This window comes from Octodon degus, unplaced genomic scaffold, assembly GCF_000260255.1.
Source record: "Octodon degus isolate 3935 unplaced genomic scaffold, OctDeg1.0 scaffold00087, whole genome shotgun sequence".
Classification (NCBI taxonomy): domain Eukaryota; kingdom Metazoa; phylum Chordata; class Mammalia; order Rodentia; family Octodontidae; genus Octodon; species Octodon degus.
In genome coordinates, this window is record NW_004524663.1 from 8893768 (window position 1) to 8909924 (window position 16157).

General features: G+C 37.5%; 1 protein-coding gene across 4 annotated transcripts in view; it reads right to left on the bottom strand.

The window, feature by feature from the left end:
* Positions 1–16157, bottom strand: part of Rfx3 (regulatory factor X3) — a 285362-nt gene that overhangs the window by 10058 nt on the left and 259147 nt on the right. The gene's annotated exons all lie outside the window — the stretch shown is intronic.

The window sequence follows — 16157 nt, forward strand, 5'->3', positions numbered from 1 at the left end:
AGATGGGGGGGCGAGAGAGAGAGAGAGAGGAGAGCAAGGGAGGAGAGGCAAAAGTAGTTGGGGGAATACATATAGGAAGGCATATAAATTAACAACTTAAAAAAGTGTGCTGGAGAGAGGAACCAAATGGCACTCAGTGCATGCAGGAATTAACATGAGGTCAGTCAGAAGACAAACAGGGACTGTTCTGAAGTAAAAACTAGAATGGACCACCGACAAAGCATGCTTTTATTTTCAAGAATGACTTCCTATCATAGAAACCATTTCCTCTGGGTCCTCACTAAGGGTCATAACATAAAACACTCCTGCAAAACAGTAGACTGAGAATGGCTGCTCAAGGCAGGCATGGTCTGTTAGAGCACAGGTTCAGCGTAAGACCGGAAATGACCATGAAGCATAAGCAGGCAACCAGATAGTACGACCAGGACAACTACGGGCAGGATCCCTGACAGAAACTCAGTGAGACCCTAACTGGACAGAGAACTGAGGTGTAATGGATTATAAGCCTCTTATCTTCCCCTGAGGTTGAGTACAATGAGAGGAACCTGGCTCAGCAAGTGGTCACACAGCCCAGAGATGTGCTCAAGGTGCACTGAGTATTTAGACTCAGCAGTAGCTGCCTTTTCCCCAGTAGGGGAGCTAGCAGTGCACTGCGGCTCTTGGGCACTGAAACAAAGCCGAGAATGTCAGGGAGTCCACACAGCAAGCAATCAAGGACCCCTGGCGGGTGTGTGTATGGGGGGTGGTTGGTCCACACTGGAAGTGAGGGCAGATAGAAGGGTCTGGGATAATAAACACATTACCCTTAGGGACATCTGCCATGTTATAAACAGTTTATCTCACTCTGGGGAGGGAGTGAGTAATGATAACCATTTTTATATTATACATAATAGTTGAAGTATAACCACTGCTTGCTAATTGCTCAAGCAGAAAATCTGAAAGAAGTTCTCCCATAGTTTTAGCTTGCTTCTTTCTAAAGAACCAAGTTAGAGAACATCACATAGTCCCTGGCACATGGGCACACTTAACAAGTGATCCTTATTATTGTTAACAGCATTATAATTATGATCATTTCCCAAGAACTATAGACCAGATTTGTAAGAATAAGTCTGGCAATGATCTCGGTGCTCTGAAAAGACACTAGCAGAACTACAACTTACTTATCTGTCCTCTAAGTAAGAACAACAAATCACCTTGGGCAGCCAGGGCCATGTTCCATATATAAACCACATTCTATAGAAAACCCTCATCAATATATCCAGATTATAGATTTACAGGTAGAAGGATAACATCTCTCCCCAGGATACAAGCTAATCAATTCTGATAACTAAGCTATGATCCTTCACCCTTAAAGGAAAAGGAAAAAACAAATAAAACAACAACAACAAAAACCAACAGCAAAACAAGGGACCAGAAGGTAGGTATTTCCAACTTCACAATTCACAAAGACTATCACACTTATTACATCTGCCACATTAGTGCAATAACAGCACAGACCACAGGTAAATGGGTGAGTGTGACTTAGTTCTTTTTTTTTTTTACTTAGTTCTAATGAAATGTTATTTACAGAAATATATGATATACTGGATTTTGCCAACAGCCTGCTAGCACCTGACTAGAGCAAAGAAAAGGCTTATAAGGCTCTGCTCCACCTCATAAGCAGGGAAGGGAAGAGATTTTTATCATCAGGTAAGGTGTAAAGACATTGGTCAAAGGAAGAATGTGTTACCGGAGGCCTTAGGTACAAGCGTAGCTACTGCATATAGGCATCAACTGATGAAGGTCAAGAGGCAACAACCAAGGGTCATCCTTTTAAGACAGAAGCCCAAGGGCCAGCCAGATAACTCAGCAGATAAAAGTGCCTCCAAGCAGGCGCAGGGGCCAAGGTTTGATCCCCGGGCCTGCCATGCTAGCCGCACCCCTGGGGTGTGCTGAGTGGCAATTGAGACTGGGCATGGTGGCACACGCCTGTAATCCCAGCTCTTGGGAGGCTGTAAACAGGTGGATCACTATGAGTCCAATCTAGTAATGAGACTCTGAACACCCTGTAGACCCTTCCCTAAAATACACACACACACACACACACACACACACACACACACACACACACGACAGAAGTCCATTAGGAAAGCAATCTTTCCTAATTCTCCAGGTACCTAAATATATGGATAGATAGATAATGCAATGTTATTTTTATGAATTAGTAGAAGGAAGAAGTCTAGGTTGTGAGGCTGCAGGGAAAGTTGTAAGACAAATGAAGAAAATTAGATCACTATGACAATAATTCAGATGGTGCAAGTTTTCCTAAAGGGGAATTTATTCCAAGTGGGGTATTAGGAAAAGTGTGAAGACTGACAGCCTATCTTCTCTTCAGGTAAAAGCAAACAGAGTAGCTCCAGATAACGACATAGTTCAGAGTGGGGTCCTCATTGGAGTGAGATGCGAGGCAAGGAGAGAAGGAAGCAAAAAATAATTCACTGAAGAGCAAGTAGTGATTGAGTAATATTCAGAGCAATGCAATTCTCAAACCATAACAGATCCCCACTGCTGATGTTACAAATCACCACAGACTTGGTGTATTAAAACAACAACAACATGACCCTACAGTTCTGGAAGTCAGAACTCCAAAGCAGGTCACACAGGGCTAAGCTCCAGTGTAGGCAGCACTGTCTTTTTCTCAAGGGTCTACAGAGTTCTTCTTCCCAGCTCCTAGAAGTTGACAGCATTCCTTGGTTTGTGCTCTCCCTCTTCCCACCTTCCAGGGTGACAATGTCAGCTCAAGTCTTTTTCACACTGCATCCCTGCAACCCTGATTTTTGTCTCTCTTCCATTTTTCAGAATGCTTATAATTACATAGGGCCCACTTAGATAATCCAGGACAATCCGCTCTCCCTTTTAGTAACACTAGACATTGAACTCAGGCCTCTGCACTATGCTATATCCCAGCTATTTATTTATTTTATATTTTTTATTTTGAGACAGGCTACTAAATTGTCTGGGATGCATTCAAATTTATGATCCTCCTACCTCAGCCTCCCAGAATGCTGGGGTCGCAAGCACATGTTACCACATCCAGCTCTATCTCCCTATTTAAAGTAAAACAATTAGCTACCTTAGCTCCATCTGCAATTTGACATTTCTCCAGATTCATGGGATTAAAATACATATAGTTTGGATTGGGGATAAAGCTCAGTGGTAGAATGCTTGGTTAGTATATATAAGTCTCTGAATTCAATCCCTAGTACAGCAAAAGGAGGGAAAATCGCAAAAGCTTAGAAATCTCTGGAGGCCTTTCTACTGCTATCACATAAGTTACTGTCACATTTGCCTGAGGAAAACCCTAAGAAATTATTTTTTATTCTAATATTGGAAACATCCCCAACCAGATTAAGCTATTTAGAGCATTGTTTCTTTTTTGTTCTGTGTTCCTCATAAGGGTAGGGCAGGGGGTGGTGATATCTAGGAATCAAGTAATCTTTTATAATATATTACTCACTGAGGACATTGGTATTTTATTGTTCACTTATAGACTTTAAATTTTACATAATTTCCTGCCAGTCTGAACATTTTTACTGTATGTATTTTAAGTTATGCTCCTTAAAACCATTCATGCCTGTAAGTTTATCAATATCGCAGAGTTCAGAGTTGTTAATACTACATAAAGAAGTCAATCCAGAGAAAGAAGTGGAAATTGAAACTGAAAAACTAAATATGAGAGTACGATCAGAACAGCCCTAACCTTCTGATACTCACATGAAGGCAGATTGAGTAACTCTAACATTAACACTGAGGTCCTTCACTAAGGCACAAGCTACATCCTGGTCCTCTTTGACAGGTTCATGGGGACCAACCGATAGCACCCGCTGCACCTCAAGCAGTCACAGACCTCAGAAAGCCTTGTGTTGGCACCATCTGGTGATTCTTTACAGAGGCCGCAGCCGATGGTAAGGTGAGGCATGCAATTAGCTGACAGGCAGGACCACAGGCAGCATGCATTGCAGAACACAAAAAGAAACTTTACCATGCTTCCCTGAGCATTCCTACTGACTTGGGAATCATGCCCACCACCAGGTGACAGGTCCAACAGTCGAAAGTTCTAAGCAGGAAAGACTACACACATGCGAGGACATCAGCTTCTCTAGGAAGAGCCCACAGATTCGGAATAAAGTTCTAGGCTCAGTCTACAGACCATCGCTGCATCAGTAGCAACTTCATATATACGAAGAAACCTTCATATGTATGAAGAAACGTGTATGTGTGCACACGCACACATTCTGTCAGTTTCCATCAATGGCTTGTGCTCTAGGAAAGAGAACTTTAAGCTGTGCTAGGCACTAAGAACAGATGACTATAAAATTCTCTGAAATGCTTTCTATTGTCTGGAATAAGATGTCTCTTGGGAACTTATTTTACTTTGCAAATTGCAGAAAAACTGTAATAAATCCTTTCTCCACATTTTACAAGTACTTATAAAACCTTTCATTCATTTCTACTAGTTAAGATTTAATTCAAGCATAGCTATGATTGTCTGGTTAGACCTAATTATGTTTATGCTTCTTCCCTAATGTTGCCATTTTCTCTCCTAATTGACTTATTTCCCCAATCTATTTTGTTGGTTGTGTTTTTCAAAGCATTGAATTAGTTTGCCTCTGATTATCACTTTGGCTACATACCAAGGAATGCTGTTGGTGTCTTTGTAATTCCATGAATCATCTGACTCAACATTCAAAAATCATCTGCAGGCTACTTTTTCTGTTACAATACAGTATTATTAAAGCCTGTCTGTGCTTTCTATTATCAGTTCTACTTAGTTTAACTCTTAAATTCAACTTTATATGGTCCAAAAACTGATCATGTAATTGTATATCACTTGGATTGTTAGTGCAGAATCAATTTAAAAAAAATCTAATCTAGAGCAGAAAGCAATCAAATACAGTTCTATTGATAGACATAGCTTCAATATTTATATATTTATGGAAAGGGAAGAAACAGAACTCAAGCCAGGCACCTGCTATGTGCAAGCTGGCCTGTCTACACACGCTCCCTTTCTACCTACCTATTTATCCATGTACCTACCTAGCTACTTGCTTACCTACTTTTTTTTTCTAGAACTGGGGATTGAACCCAGGACCTTGTGCTTGCCAGGCAAGCACTTATTCTACTGAGCTACCTCCCCAGCCCCATTGCTTACCTAATTGAAGCCTTATACTGCCCATGTTTTGGATACTTTTAGTAATCAAGAGAAATTTCTTGAAATTTGAATAATAAGGAGTTTGAGAGTACTATTTTATTTGAATATCTCCTAACTGAGACAAAAATCCATCAAGACATTTTTCATATAACATTGATACAGGGTTTTCCAACTGTAAAAAAACTGACTTTAATTTCCAGTTTTATATTTTGGGGAATACAAATACATCATTTGCTAAAATCTAGGGTTTATTTTTTATGTATTGTACCTATATAACTTCAAACAGTATTTGCTGAGGCCTGCTATCAAGATTAAAATTTTTCAGTTTATTCCATGCAAAGGACAATTTCACTCTACTGTTGTTAGTCCTGCTCTTCGGGACCCCAGGTGTTCCAGCAATGCTTGCCACTGCCACTCTACACACAGGGCAGCACGTTTGTATCACGACTTAACCTGTTAGGCTTTGCGCCCTTTAGGGACACAGGAATGCATGCACATTTACACAGTTTCAAATCTGTAAGCCACAGTCATGAGACATCATACAGGCAGTGAAGGGCTCAAGTAAGAATACAGACCTCCGTTGTTTTGGAAAAGAAAATTAATTTCAAAAACAGAAGCCTCAAAAAACAAAAAACCAAACCAAACCAAAAACCCCAGAAGCCTCACCAGCACCATGAGCTAAAGCAAGAGGAGCCCACATCCTGAATCCTCATGGGCTGGGGAGCCCTGCCTAGTGGGTGTTCCTTTCTGGAGCTTATGTTTTCCTCCTATGCCCACCCCTCAAGCCTTGCTCCTGTGATCTACAAAGCTCTGAGTTCCTTTCCAAGCCTACACTTCCATTAGAGTCTCTTCTCCAAATCCATCCATTAGAGGAAAAAAGACAGGCAGTACGTACAGGGCAGTGGCTTTCAAAAGGTACAAAACAAATATGAACATTCGGCTGAGGTAGTCACACCTATGAATGCAAAACCATTCATGAAGTAAGATCAGGGTGGATGCAGAAACAAAAAGAATTTTTTGGGAGCCAGAAGCTGGCTATGTGTATGGTGTCATTTTCTGGCACAGAACTTGTGGATGAAGATAGCAAATTTAAACAGTCTTACCATTTGTTACCAAGATAACATTTGTCAAGGTAGGTGGATAGGATAATTTTATTTACAGTTTGTGAGAATACTGTTTTATTTAAATATCTCCTAAATGAGGACAAAATCCATCAAGACATTTTAAAACTATTTAGACATATAGACAAACTATATCTAGATATGTGCAGGGTCCATAATATTTGGTCCCTGTAAGCATTAGAGAAGGCTGGCCCACACTCATGAAAATAAAACTGGGTGGCAGAGAGAACCTTGCTCCTAACACAACTGGCTCCTCTTGAGGCTACTTGTACCATCTCAGAGGAAAGCACAGTATTACTTTATTGTTTCAGAGGAGGAGAACTTAATTTTTATTTACCACCTCCATGTCTTCAAAATCACTAACCACATAGATAGCAGGACTGGAGGTGGAAACGTGTTCTCTTGTACCAAGGCGATCTTTACCACATGTGCAAGCAGTTCTGAAGCGTCAGCACTGTTGCCACACAGGCCCGTGCTCTTGTAAACAATCTCTCATTCTTATGACATTGTAGAGCAGTGCATTTTAGCACAATGATACTACTAAGAAAAGCGGGAAACTATCCCTATGAATTGGAAAAACTTGGGCTATCTCAAACAAGGGTTATTTCTTCATCAGCAGGACGAGCAACCACCATCTTCACTGGTGATTGAGAGAAAAACTGTCAAGCCATCTCCCCACAAGAGCCAGTGGGGACTGGGACAGGCAGCAGCACTTGGTAAGGACACCAGCAGGTGGAGCTTCGCGCTTGGTCCCTGCCAAGCAACCAATCTGACTTGGCATTTGCACTTAGGTCAGGCCCGCCCAAGGATCACCAGGTTCCTCTAAACCAATAACTTATTGGTGGGGTTTGCTGAAGATCAGGTGCTGAGCTTTTTCTTCTGACATTTACAGTGATAATTCTGCACTTTGGTCACTGAAATACTTTAAGAAATCTTTTATTTTTTTGTTTCTTTCCCAACTTTTAGTTGCCTAGATGTAAGTACTTAGAAATAAATTCCTAATGTGCTACGGATATTCTCTGAAATGTTCTAAGAAGGTATACTTTTTTATCAAGGAGCTTTATTAGCCTAGAAATTCAATATATTGGGGCTGGGGAGTACAATAGCTCAGTAGAATAAATGCTTGCCTGGCAAACGCAAGGGCCTGAGTTCAATCCCCAGTTCCACAAAAAAAAAAAAAAAAAAAAAAAGAAAGAAAAAAAGAAAAAAGAAAAAAAATTCAATATATGACTCATGACATCCAGTGAGATGCCCAACAAATTGGCAATCTGTCCCAAACATTTCTGTACTTCCTTCCCTGAATGACTTATTTCTAAATTTATTTTAGTACTTACTTTGGAGTTATAATCAAAATTCTCTGTATGCTCTGGAGAAAAGGCTATAGAGTTCAAAGCCAGCAGGTAAGACAATCCCTACGGAGCAGGGAGGGTCCAGAGGGAAATGCACAGATGGATGACAGAATGACAAGCCAGGAAAAGGGAAGCAAAATGGGACAGTTCCTACAGAGTCAATTGTATGTTTCTTCTATGAAGTCTTTTATAAGTTACTTTCAGGTTGTTAGAAATTATGCTAATGTAAAGAGATTTATAGCTAAAACCAAGCTATGATAAAGAGATAGATAGATAAATAGACAGATAGACAGATAGATAAACTGATTTATTTAAATCTGTCTTTGGGTGAGTACAAAGGAACTGAAGGGTATGATTTGTTGTTTTAGGGCAGATGTGGCTTTTCAATTGATATACACTAATATTTAACTTAGCTTGTATATTATAAACATTTAATAACAATAAGAAAAGGAAAGTAAGAGTAGTAGGACTATCAAAAGACATCCTGCAAAGGAGAGGAAAAAAATTGCTGGAATCAAATAATAAACACATATATTAGGCATCTGGTTGTTAATCATTGTGAGAAGGAAAATGAGTGTGTACACATGGATATGAGTTTGACAGAGTGGAGAGTATAGATCAAAGCAAGTTAATTAAAATTAATTATCTCTATTCTGCAGTGGTGTACAAAACAATTTATAGGTCAACATTTTTAATGTTAATTAAGCTCATACAATAAGACAGTCCTCTTTCTAAAGTTCTACAACTTGCTAGCTTTGATTTGGGGTAACTTTCAACCTCCATTTTCCTCACTGATGAAAATGGGATACATTAATATACCTTTTGCAAGGTTTAGGTGAATATCAAACAAAAATGTAAAAACTGAGTATAGTGATGTCACCAAGTCAGACAATGCTTAAGAAAATATTAATGTGAAACTTTATTCTAAATAACAATGATGTAACTTGTGAAAAGTGTTCAGCTCAGTAACTTTTTATCCCTGAGGCATGATACCTGACATCTTGAAAGAGAAGAGGCTTATTTTGGCTCAGTCTACAGAGGTTTCAACCCACAGTTAGCTTGTTTCAGAGCAGAAGCCACAGGGTGGAAGAGGCTGCCACGGCGGGCGCTGCTCACCTTAAGGCATCGCAACACTGGAGAGCAAGGGGAGGTGAGGGGGAGTGGCTCTCCATGATCCATCCCTTCCAGTCGGCCCCACCACCCAGTGGCAAACAGCTATCGCCTCCCTGGTAATCAATCTACTTATGCATATGATGCCCCCATGACCCAATCACCTCACCCAAGCTTGTGCATGCTATGATTGCAGTAGGCTTTGGGGGATGCACAGATACAAACTAAACACTATTCCATGCATTATCTTTTCTTTCTTTCTTTCTTTCTTTCTTTCTTTCTTTCTTTCTTTCTTTCTTTCTTTCTTTCTTTCTTTTTGTGGAACCGGGGATTGAACTCAGGCCTTGCACTTGCCAGGGAAGCACTTATTCCACTGAGCCATCTCCCCAGCCCCATCCATGCATTTTCTAAGCTACTACTTTCCCCTGCAAAATATTGCAGTTTCCAAAACAATTCTTTCCTTTAAAATATTCTTTATAACAAAGCCATTCTTCCACAAGCACATTTTTAGTGTATTCCCTCGTTGCAACAGAATAATTTTCACTGAAATTTCTTCTTTGGTTTGATTTTACTTTAAACATCCATGCTTAGTTATTACAGTTGTACTTCCAACAAATGGTAGTTTTTCACTGAATTTTTATCCCCAAAGCTTGACTGCTAAATTATTGCTCTTCTTCCATTATTAGGTTTTGAAGACTATTTTTTTGTTACCACACTGAGTATGTCAACTTTAAGTAATTCAAGACATTTTTCCATAAATGGTAAATCCTTATATGTTTTAAAACTTCCCCTAAAAATATTACTGAGACATTATCTTCAATACTGATATTCACAATTGAATACTTAAAGTGTCTTTTGGTTTTTCATTATTTAAAACAATTTGGCTATGGAAGTGTTATAGATCTGAAATAAGTATAATTATGATAAACAGAATATGAATCTACTTAACTAAATATTGCTTATAAAATATTTGTCCCAGGGCTGGGGAGATAGCTCAGTAGTCTAAGCACCTGTCAGGCAAGTACAAGGACCCAGGTTTGATCCTGTACCACATGTTGTGCTGGTCCTGCCTTGGACCCGCCAAGCCGGCCACCAAGACTAGGCATGAAGGTGCACACCTGTAATCCCAGTGGTGGGGAGGCCAAAACAGGAGGATCGCTATGAGTCTGAGCTGCATAGCAAGACCCTGTGCCAAAAACATAAATCAAAAAAAAATTGTCCCAAATATTGTTTTATAAAGCAAATAAAGTGTTATATATTCAATAAATATATTCATACACAATATATACGGCATTAAGCATATGAGTATAAATCTTCATATTTTCCTTCCAGTGGTATTTTTGGGGTGGGTTTTTTTCCCTTGTTTCTCTTATTTCTTTTACGTTCTTCTCTTTTTATTTTAATTTGTCACTATTTTCTCTTTTTTCCTTGTTTGTTCTTTTCTGTTACTTTTACCACATTTTATTAATTTTTGCTGCTTAATAAGATACTTTATCTCATGTTTCTTTCCTGCTCATATCTCACTGCTCAAGTTTTCAAATTTTTCTTCTTTCATTTTTTCTCTTTGAGTAACGGTTACTCACAGAACTATTATGCCTTATTAATCTTTATATGGTTAAATTTATGCTATGAATATTGAATTGTTTTTCTATTATAAAGTAGAGGTATAGTTGTTACATTTAGTAGAATTTACTGTATTATCAATATTTGGTTTTTCTTAGTTTTTCAAGAATAACTATGGATCTTGCTTCTATGGTTGAGAGTGGCATATTATTCACTCATATAGTATGTCAATACCTAGTTTATCTGTGACACTATTACTGTTGATGATTTTGTTGCCGTTGTCAGAGTAGCAAAACGTTGCTATTAATTGGTCTTCTGTTTATGCCAATAAACTGTGTCATTAACAATACTGCAGTCCATTGCCAGAGAATTGAGTGGTGGGGCAACGATAGTGCATCCTCCCCTCCTAAAATAATGAATGTAGTTTGATTTTGAGAGAGAAGCAAAGATCTAGAATTGGATACACCTGGACTACATGAATGAAAATCAGATACTAACTAAAGACATCTTCATACTAGTAAACATTTTTTCAACTATATTGGACCCATTAACCTTAGCATACACAAATACCCACCTCCCCCCGCCCCCCCAAAAAAAAGAGACGAAAGAAACATGAGCAGACAAGGCAACAAAATGCCTCCCAAAACTGCCAAGTCCTCCAACACTTGGAGGTAATCAAAAACCACACACCTGCTAGAAAAAAAGCAATGAATCAATCATAAACCTAAATCAATTAGAATGATAGTGTATTTCTCAACACAAACCTTTACAGGTCAGTAGAGCTTCAGTGAAGTGTTTCAAGCCACAAAAGAAAACTACTTCCAACCCAAATGTCATACAAACTATCTTTCAAAATGGATGAAGAAATAGGGTCTTTCTATAACAAATCCCTTAAGAAATTCATAATCACCAAACCAGCACTTCAAAAAAAAATTCTCAAGGATATCCAAGAAAGAAACAACAATAATACTATTTTTTTTTTTTGGTGGTACTGAGGATTGAACTTGGGACCTTGAGCTTACCGGCAGGCACCTATGCCACTGAGCTATATTCCCAGCCTTGACAATACTATTTATAATAGCATAAAAAATTTAAAGATTTAGGAATGAACCTAAATAAGGAAGTGAAAAACCTAAAATGAAAGCTTACTTCACTCTGTAAAAGGAAGGATATCTTCCTCATCATTTCTCATGGGGGAGGAGAACAGGTAACGGAAGGATATCCCTTGTTCCAGGATAGGCATAAAAAACATAAGGTTATACTTCCAAATGTGAAATACAAATGTAATGCAGTTCCAATCCAAGTACCAAAGTCATTTCCCACACATCTAGATGTAATGCAGAAGGCATCACTATCCTAGACTTGAAGTTACACTATAAATCTATAGTGAATAAAACAACATGGTACGGGCTCATAACTGGTCATGTGGATGAATGGAATAGAATAGAAAAGTATAAACAACCTGAGGCAATACAGCTACTTGACTTTTTTGACAAAGGAGCCAAAAATACACATCAGAGGAAAGACAGCCTTGTTTATTTACATTCAGAAGATTGCATCTAGGCCCATATGTCTCAGTACATACACAATAAACAAAAATCAAAATTGATTGAAGATCTAAATGTTAAAAGAGATACATTTAATGTGCTGGAAGATAAAAAAAGCAAAATTTTTGAAGACACAGGCATAGCCAAGGATGTTTTGAACAGAACCTCAATGGGACAAGAAAGGATAGAAGAATCAACAATAGGATCACATCAAATTTAAAAGCTTTTGCACAGAAAAGAACAGAGTGAAGAGACAATCTACACATCAGATGAAGTACAAACAGCCAGTAAGTATATGAATCAAAAACAAAAACAAAAACAAATCACTGCCGGCCCACACTGAGATACCATCTTACTTCAGAAAGAATGGCCATCACTGAAAAATCTAATACTAACAAATATTGGTGATGTGGGGAAAAAGGAACTTTTCTACAGTGTTGGTGGGAATGTAAACTAGTATAGCTACTACAGAAATCAGCGTGGAGATTTCTCAAAAACCTGAAAACAGAAGCTCCATTTGACCCAGCCATCTCTTTTCTAGGTATATTCCAGAGTTAAAATCATCATATTATCGGATTACATGTATACTCATGTGCATAGCAGTACAATTACTTATAAGACTTGTATCTTGGAAACAGTGTATATATCCATCAACAGGTGAATGAGTAAGGAAAATGTGGTGTTTATACACAAGAGATGCTATACACCAACATGAAGATAAACTTGAGGCATTCATAGGTAAAGGATGCAACTGAGAACATAATGTTAAGTGAAGTAAACTGGACACACAAGCTTAAATACTGTATGGTCTCTCCTATATGGAAACATTATACATACATATTACATGTATATTTACATATGTGTATATATATGGGATAAATAGCTAGTAGCAACAAGTTCAAATACTTGCTCAAATTACCTATTCCATTGTTTGAAAACAATTTAATATATATCCTAATTTGTTTAAATTATACTACTAATTTATCTTAGTTCATTGAAAAGAAAGTTTCATATCTATTTATTTCTTTGGGGAAATTTTTTACTCTATGTCTTGTATTCTGAGTAAGTTCTTTTAAGCTACTGAGCCACTGTGTATTAACTATTGTTATTATCATTTTATTATGAAATTTAATTTTTTTCATAAAATAAAAAGAAGAGAAGATGATGCCAATAAAGCAGGAAAGTCTAAAGGAATAAATGTGTCAGGTTGAGCAATTAAGCAGAGGGATAAAAGGAATCAGCAACAGAAAGATAATAAAATGATAGTAGGAAGTATTTTTTAGAAATAATTCTCAATGTGAATGGTCTGAGTTTCTCAATAAAAAGACAGAGACTGGCAAAATAGATCAAGAAACAAAATCCAACAGAATCCTACAAACAAGAAACACACTGAATCTAAAAATAAATTAAAACTAAAATTTAAAGGATACAAAATAATATTTCATGCAACAAGAACAAGAAATCAATCAGGAAGAGCTATCCTATTTTCAGACAAAATGGACAATGAGTCAAAACTGATCAGAAGGGGCAAAGAACATCACTACACACTGCTTATAAGATTCAACAGGGAGGCTTTCTTTTTCCTTTTTTTTTTTTTTGCCAGGAATCAAACTCATGAACTTGCACTTGCCAAGCACGTACTGTGCTGCTGAGCTATATCCCCAGGCACAACAGGGAGTGATAACAATAAAAGATATATAGGCACCCAATGCACTTAACCTCATAAAACAAATACTACTGGACATAGAACAAAAAACATTAATAAAATTATAGTGGAGGACTTCAATACTCCACTATCATAGATCAACTAGACAAAAAGTTAAATAAATAGCAGAGTTGAACCAAACCTTTGCACAAATGAACTTAATGTTCCACTCACCAAAAAAAAAACATATTCTTTGCAGCACATGGAACTTTTTATAGAATATACCACATACTAGGCCATAAAGCCTGGTTAGGTAAATATAAAAGAACTGAAATTATTCAATGTGTATTATTAGATCATAGAAAAATCAAATTAGAAATCCATGGCAAGTGGCATAAGCACCTGCCTGGCAAGTGCTAGGTCCTTCATTCTATCCCCAGTACAAAACAAACAAACAAACAAACAACCTACAAATATTATGCAAACACATGGAAGTTAAACAATATTCTCTTAGTCAGAAAGTTACAGAACTAGATAAAGTCTACATCAAATGATAATGTCAGTACAGCACAAAATAAAAGCAGTAAAAGGTCTTGAACCTTGAGCTGAAAAAACTTACAGTACTTAATGTAGCCACGTAGGTATTTTGCAATGTTTATGTAACCAAAGAAAACAGCAATAGAGGAAGCCATATCTGAGAAAGGTACAGATTGTTTTAGTTACAGAACTGTTGCCTATTATTTAGAAAGTGATTCTTAATTTCACATACGCCCATTTGGCATCATTTAAGCACAATTACCACTGGACAATATTGTACATAGAAATACAGATGTATATACTATAAGAAAAGGAACAGAGACTATTTTAATTAATGTTCTGAATATGCTTAACAGTTACAGCCCTACCACCCTCAATATCTCTGATCTTATCTGCATATGCTGGATATGCAATTTATTTATATTAGGATAGGAAGATTCCTGAAGATTCTGATACACTTTATGTATACTTTATTATTATATTTATCAAACTAGGAAAAGCATCTAATATTTATCTTTGCTTTTTAAAAGTTAGCTGAGCACACAGGTTAAAACTGAACATGTCTTCTTTACTGCTTTAGGTAATCTTTGTCTGGCCTAGTATAATCCAAAAAGCTATAAAGTACCCTCAAGTTAATATAATAAAAATGGGCCATTGAGATAGCTCAGCAGTCAAAAGCACCTGCCTGCTTAGGCAAGCTGAGGCAGGAGCATGGGACTGCGGTTTGATCCCTGGTACCACATGGTGTGTCAGCCCTACCCTCAAGGCAGGCTGAGCCAGGAAAAAAAACAAGTCATACATATATATATATATATATATATATATATATATATATATATATATATATATGTATATATATGCATATATATATACATATATATATGACTCAGTGATAAATCATTTCAGCATTTGCATCCACTCCTCATTATAGTAACTATTGCTTATTGCTAATACTAGCTTTAGAGTTTTTATTTTTTTACACTTCTGAGGATAAGGTATTTTGATTGCAAATTAGGAATTCTAACAAAGATTGCTCCCTCCACATCCACATTACTAGTTACTAAAGCATGGGCTTGAAAATCACACTGTGTTTGAAAAAAGTCTTTAGCAGTTATTAGCTATGTGACCCTTAATCACTGTGTCCAAGCTTTCTGCATAAACCTTACACATCTGTTTATAAAAAGGATAAAACAGTGCCTATCTCACTGAACTGTTGTTGTTGCTATTATTATTGTTGTTTGTTTTGTTTTTTTGAGACAGGGTTTCATTATGCAGTTCAGGCTGGCCTGGAACTCACTTTATAGCTCAGGCTGGCTTTAAACACACAGAAATCCCCCTGCCTCGACCTCCCAATCATAGGCATGCATCACCACGCCTGGCTTAAATGTTCTGCTACATGTAAATGACTTAGAACTGTGCCTGGCGCATTGTGTCTAAAACATGTTAGCTGCTAACACTGTCACCTCCCTGACCTTTACTCTTCACTTTTCTGAAACAGAATCACTGATTTTGTTTTGAAGGCTGGGAGAAAAAGCCAACAAATACAAGGGGTGTTAAAAAAATACAATGAATGTTTAAATTAAAAGAAACCTCTCAAGTACAATAAGATATATTGCCAAGAACAATGGGATAAATACTGTATGTCTGAAGTGAGGGAAATATTTTCAGGGGATAAATGGCAAAGATTTTCATTGTGATATATGCTTTAATTTAAACATTTATATATTTCATCAAATATTTATAGCAACTTCTTCATATAAAAACATTAGTGTGAGTGGCTGGGGAGATGGCTCAGAGGAATAAGTGCTTCCCTGGCAAGCGCAAGGGCCTGAGTTCAATCCCTGGTTCCATTAAAAAAAAAAAAAAAAATTAGTGTGTCCTCATTCACCTTATTCAACAGATCTAGGACAGTGTATACTGTGGCTTTTCTCTAAAGTCCAAATGACCATAAAAGGTAAATGTCATAGATCAGTTCAGGGCATCAAAGAAGCCCCAACAGTCCCACTAAAACCATTCATGAAAGAGGACTTTCACAACTACTTTACAAAGTGATAAGAAAGATGGGACAGGTGAGTTTGAAGTGAGCAGGGAGTA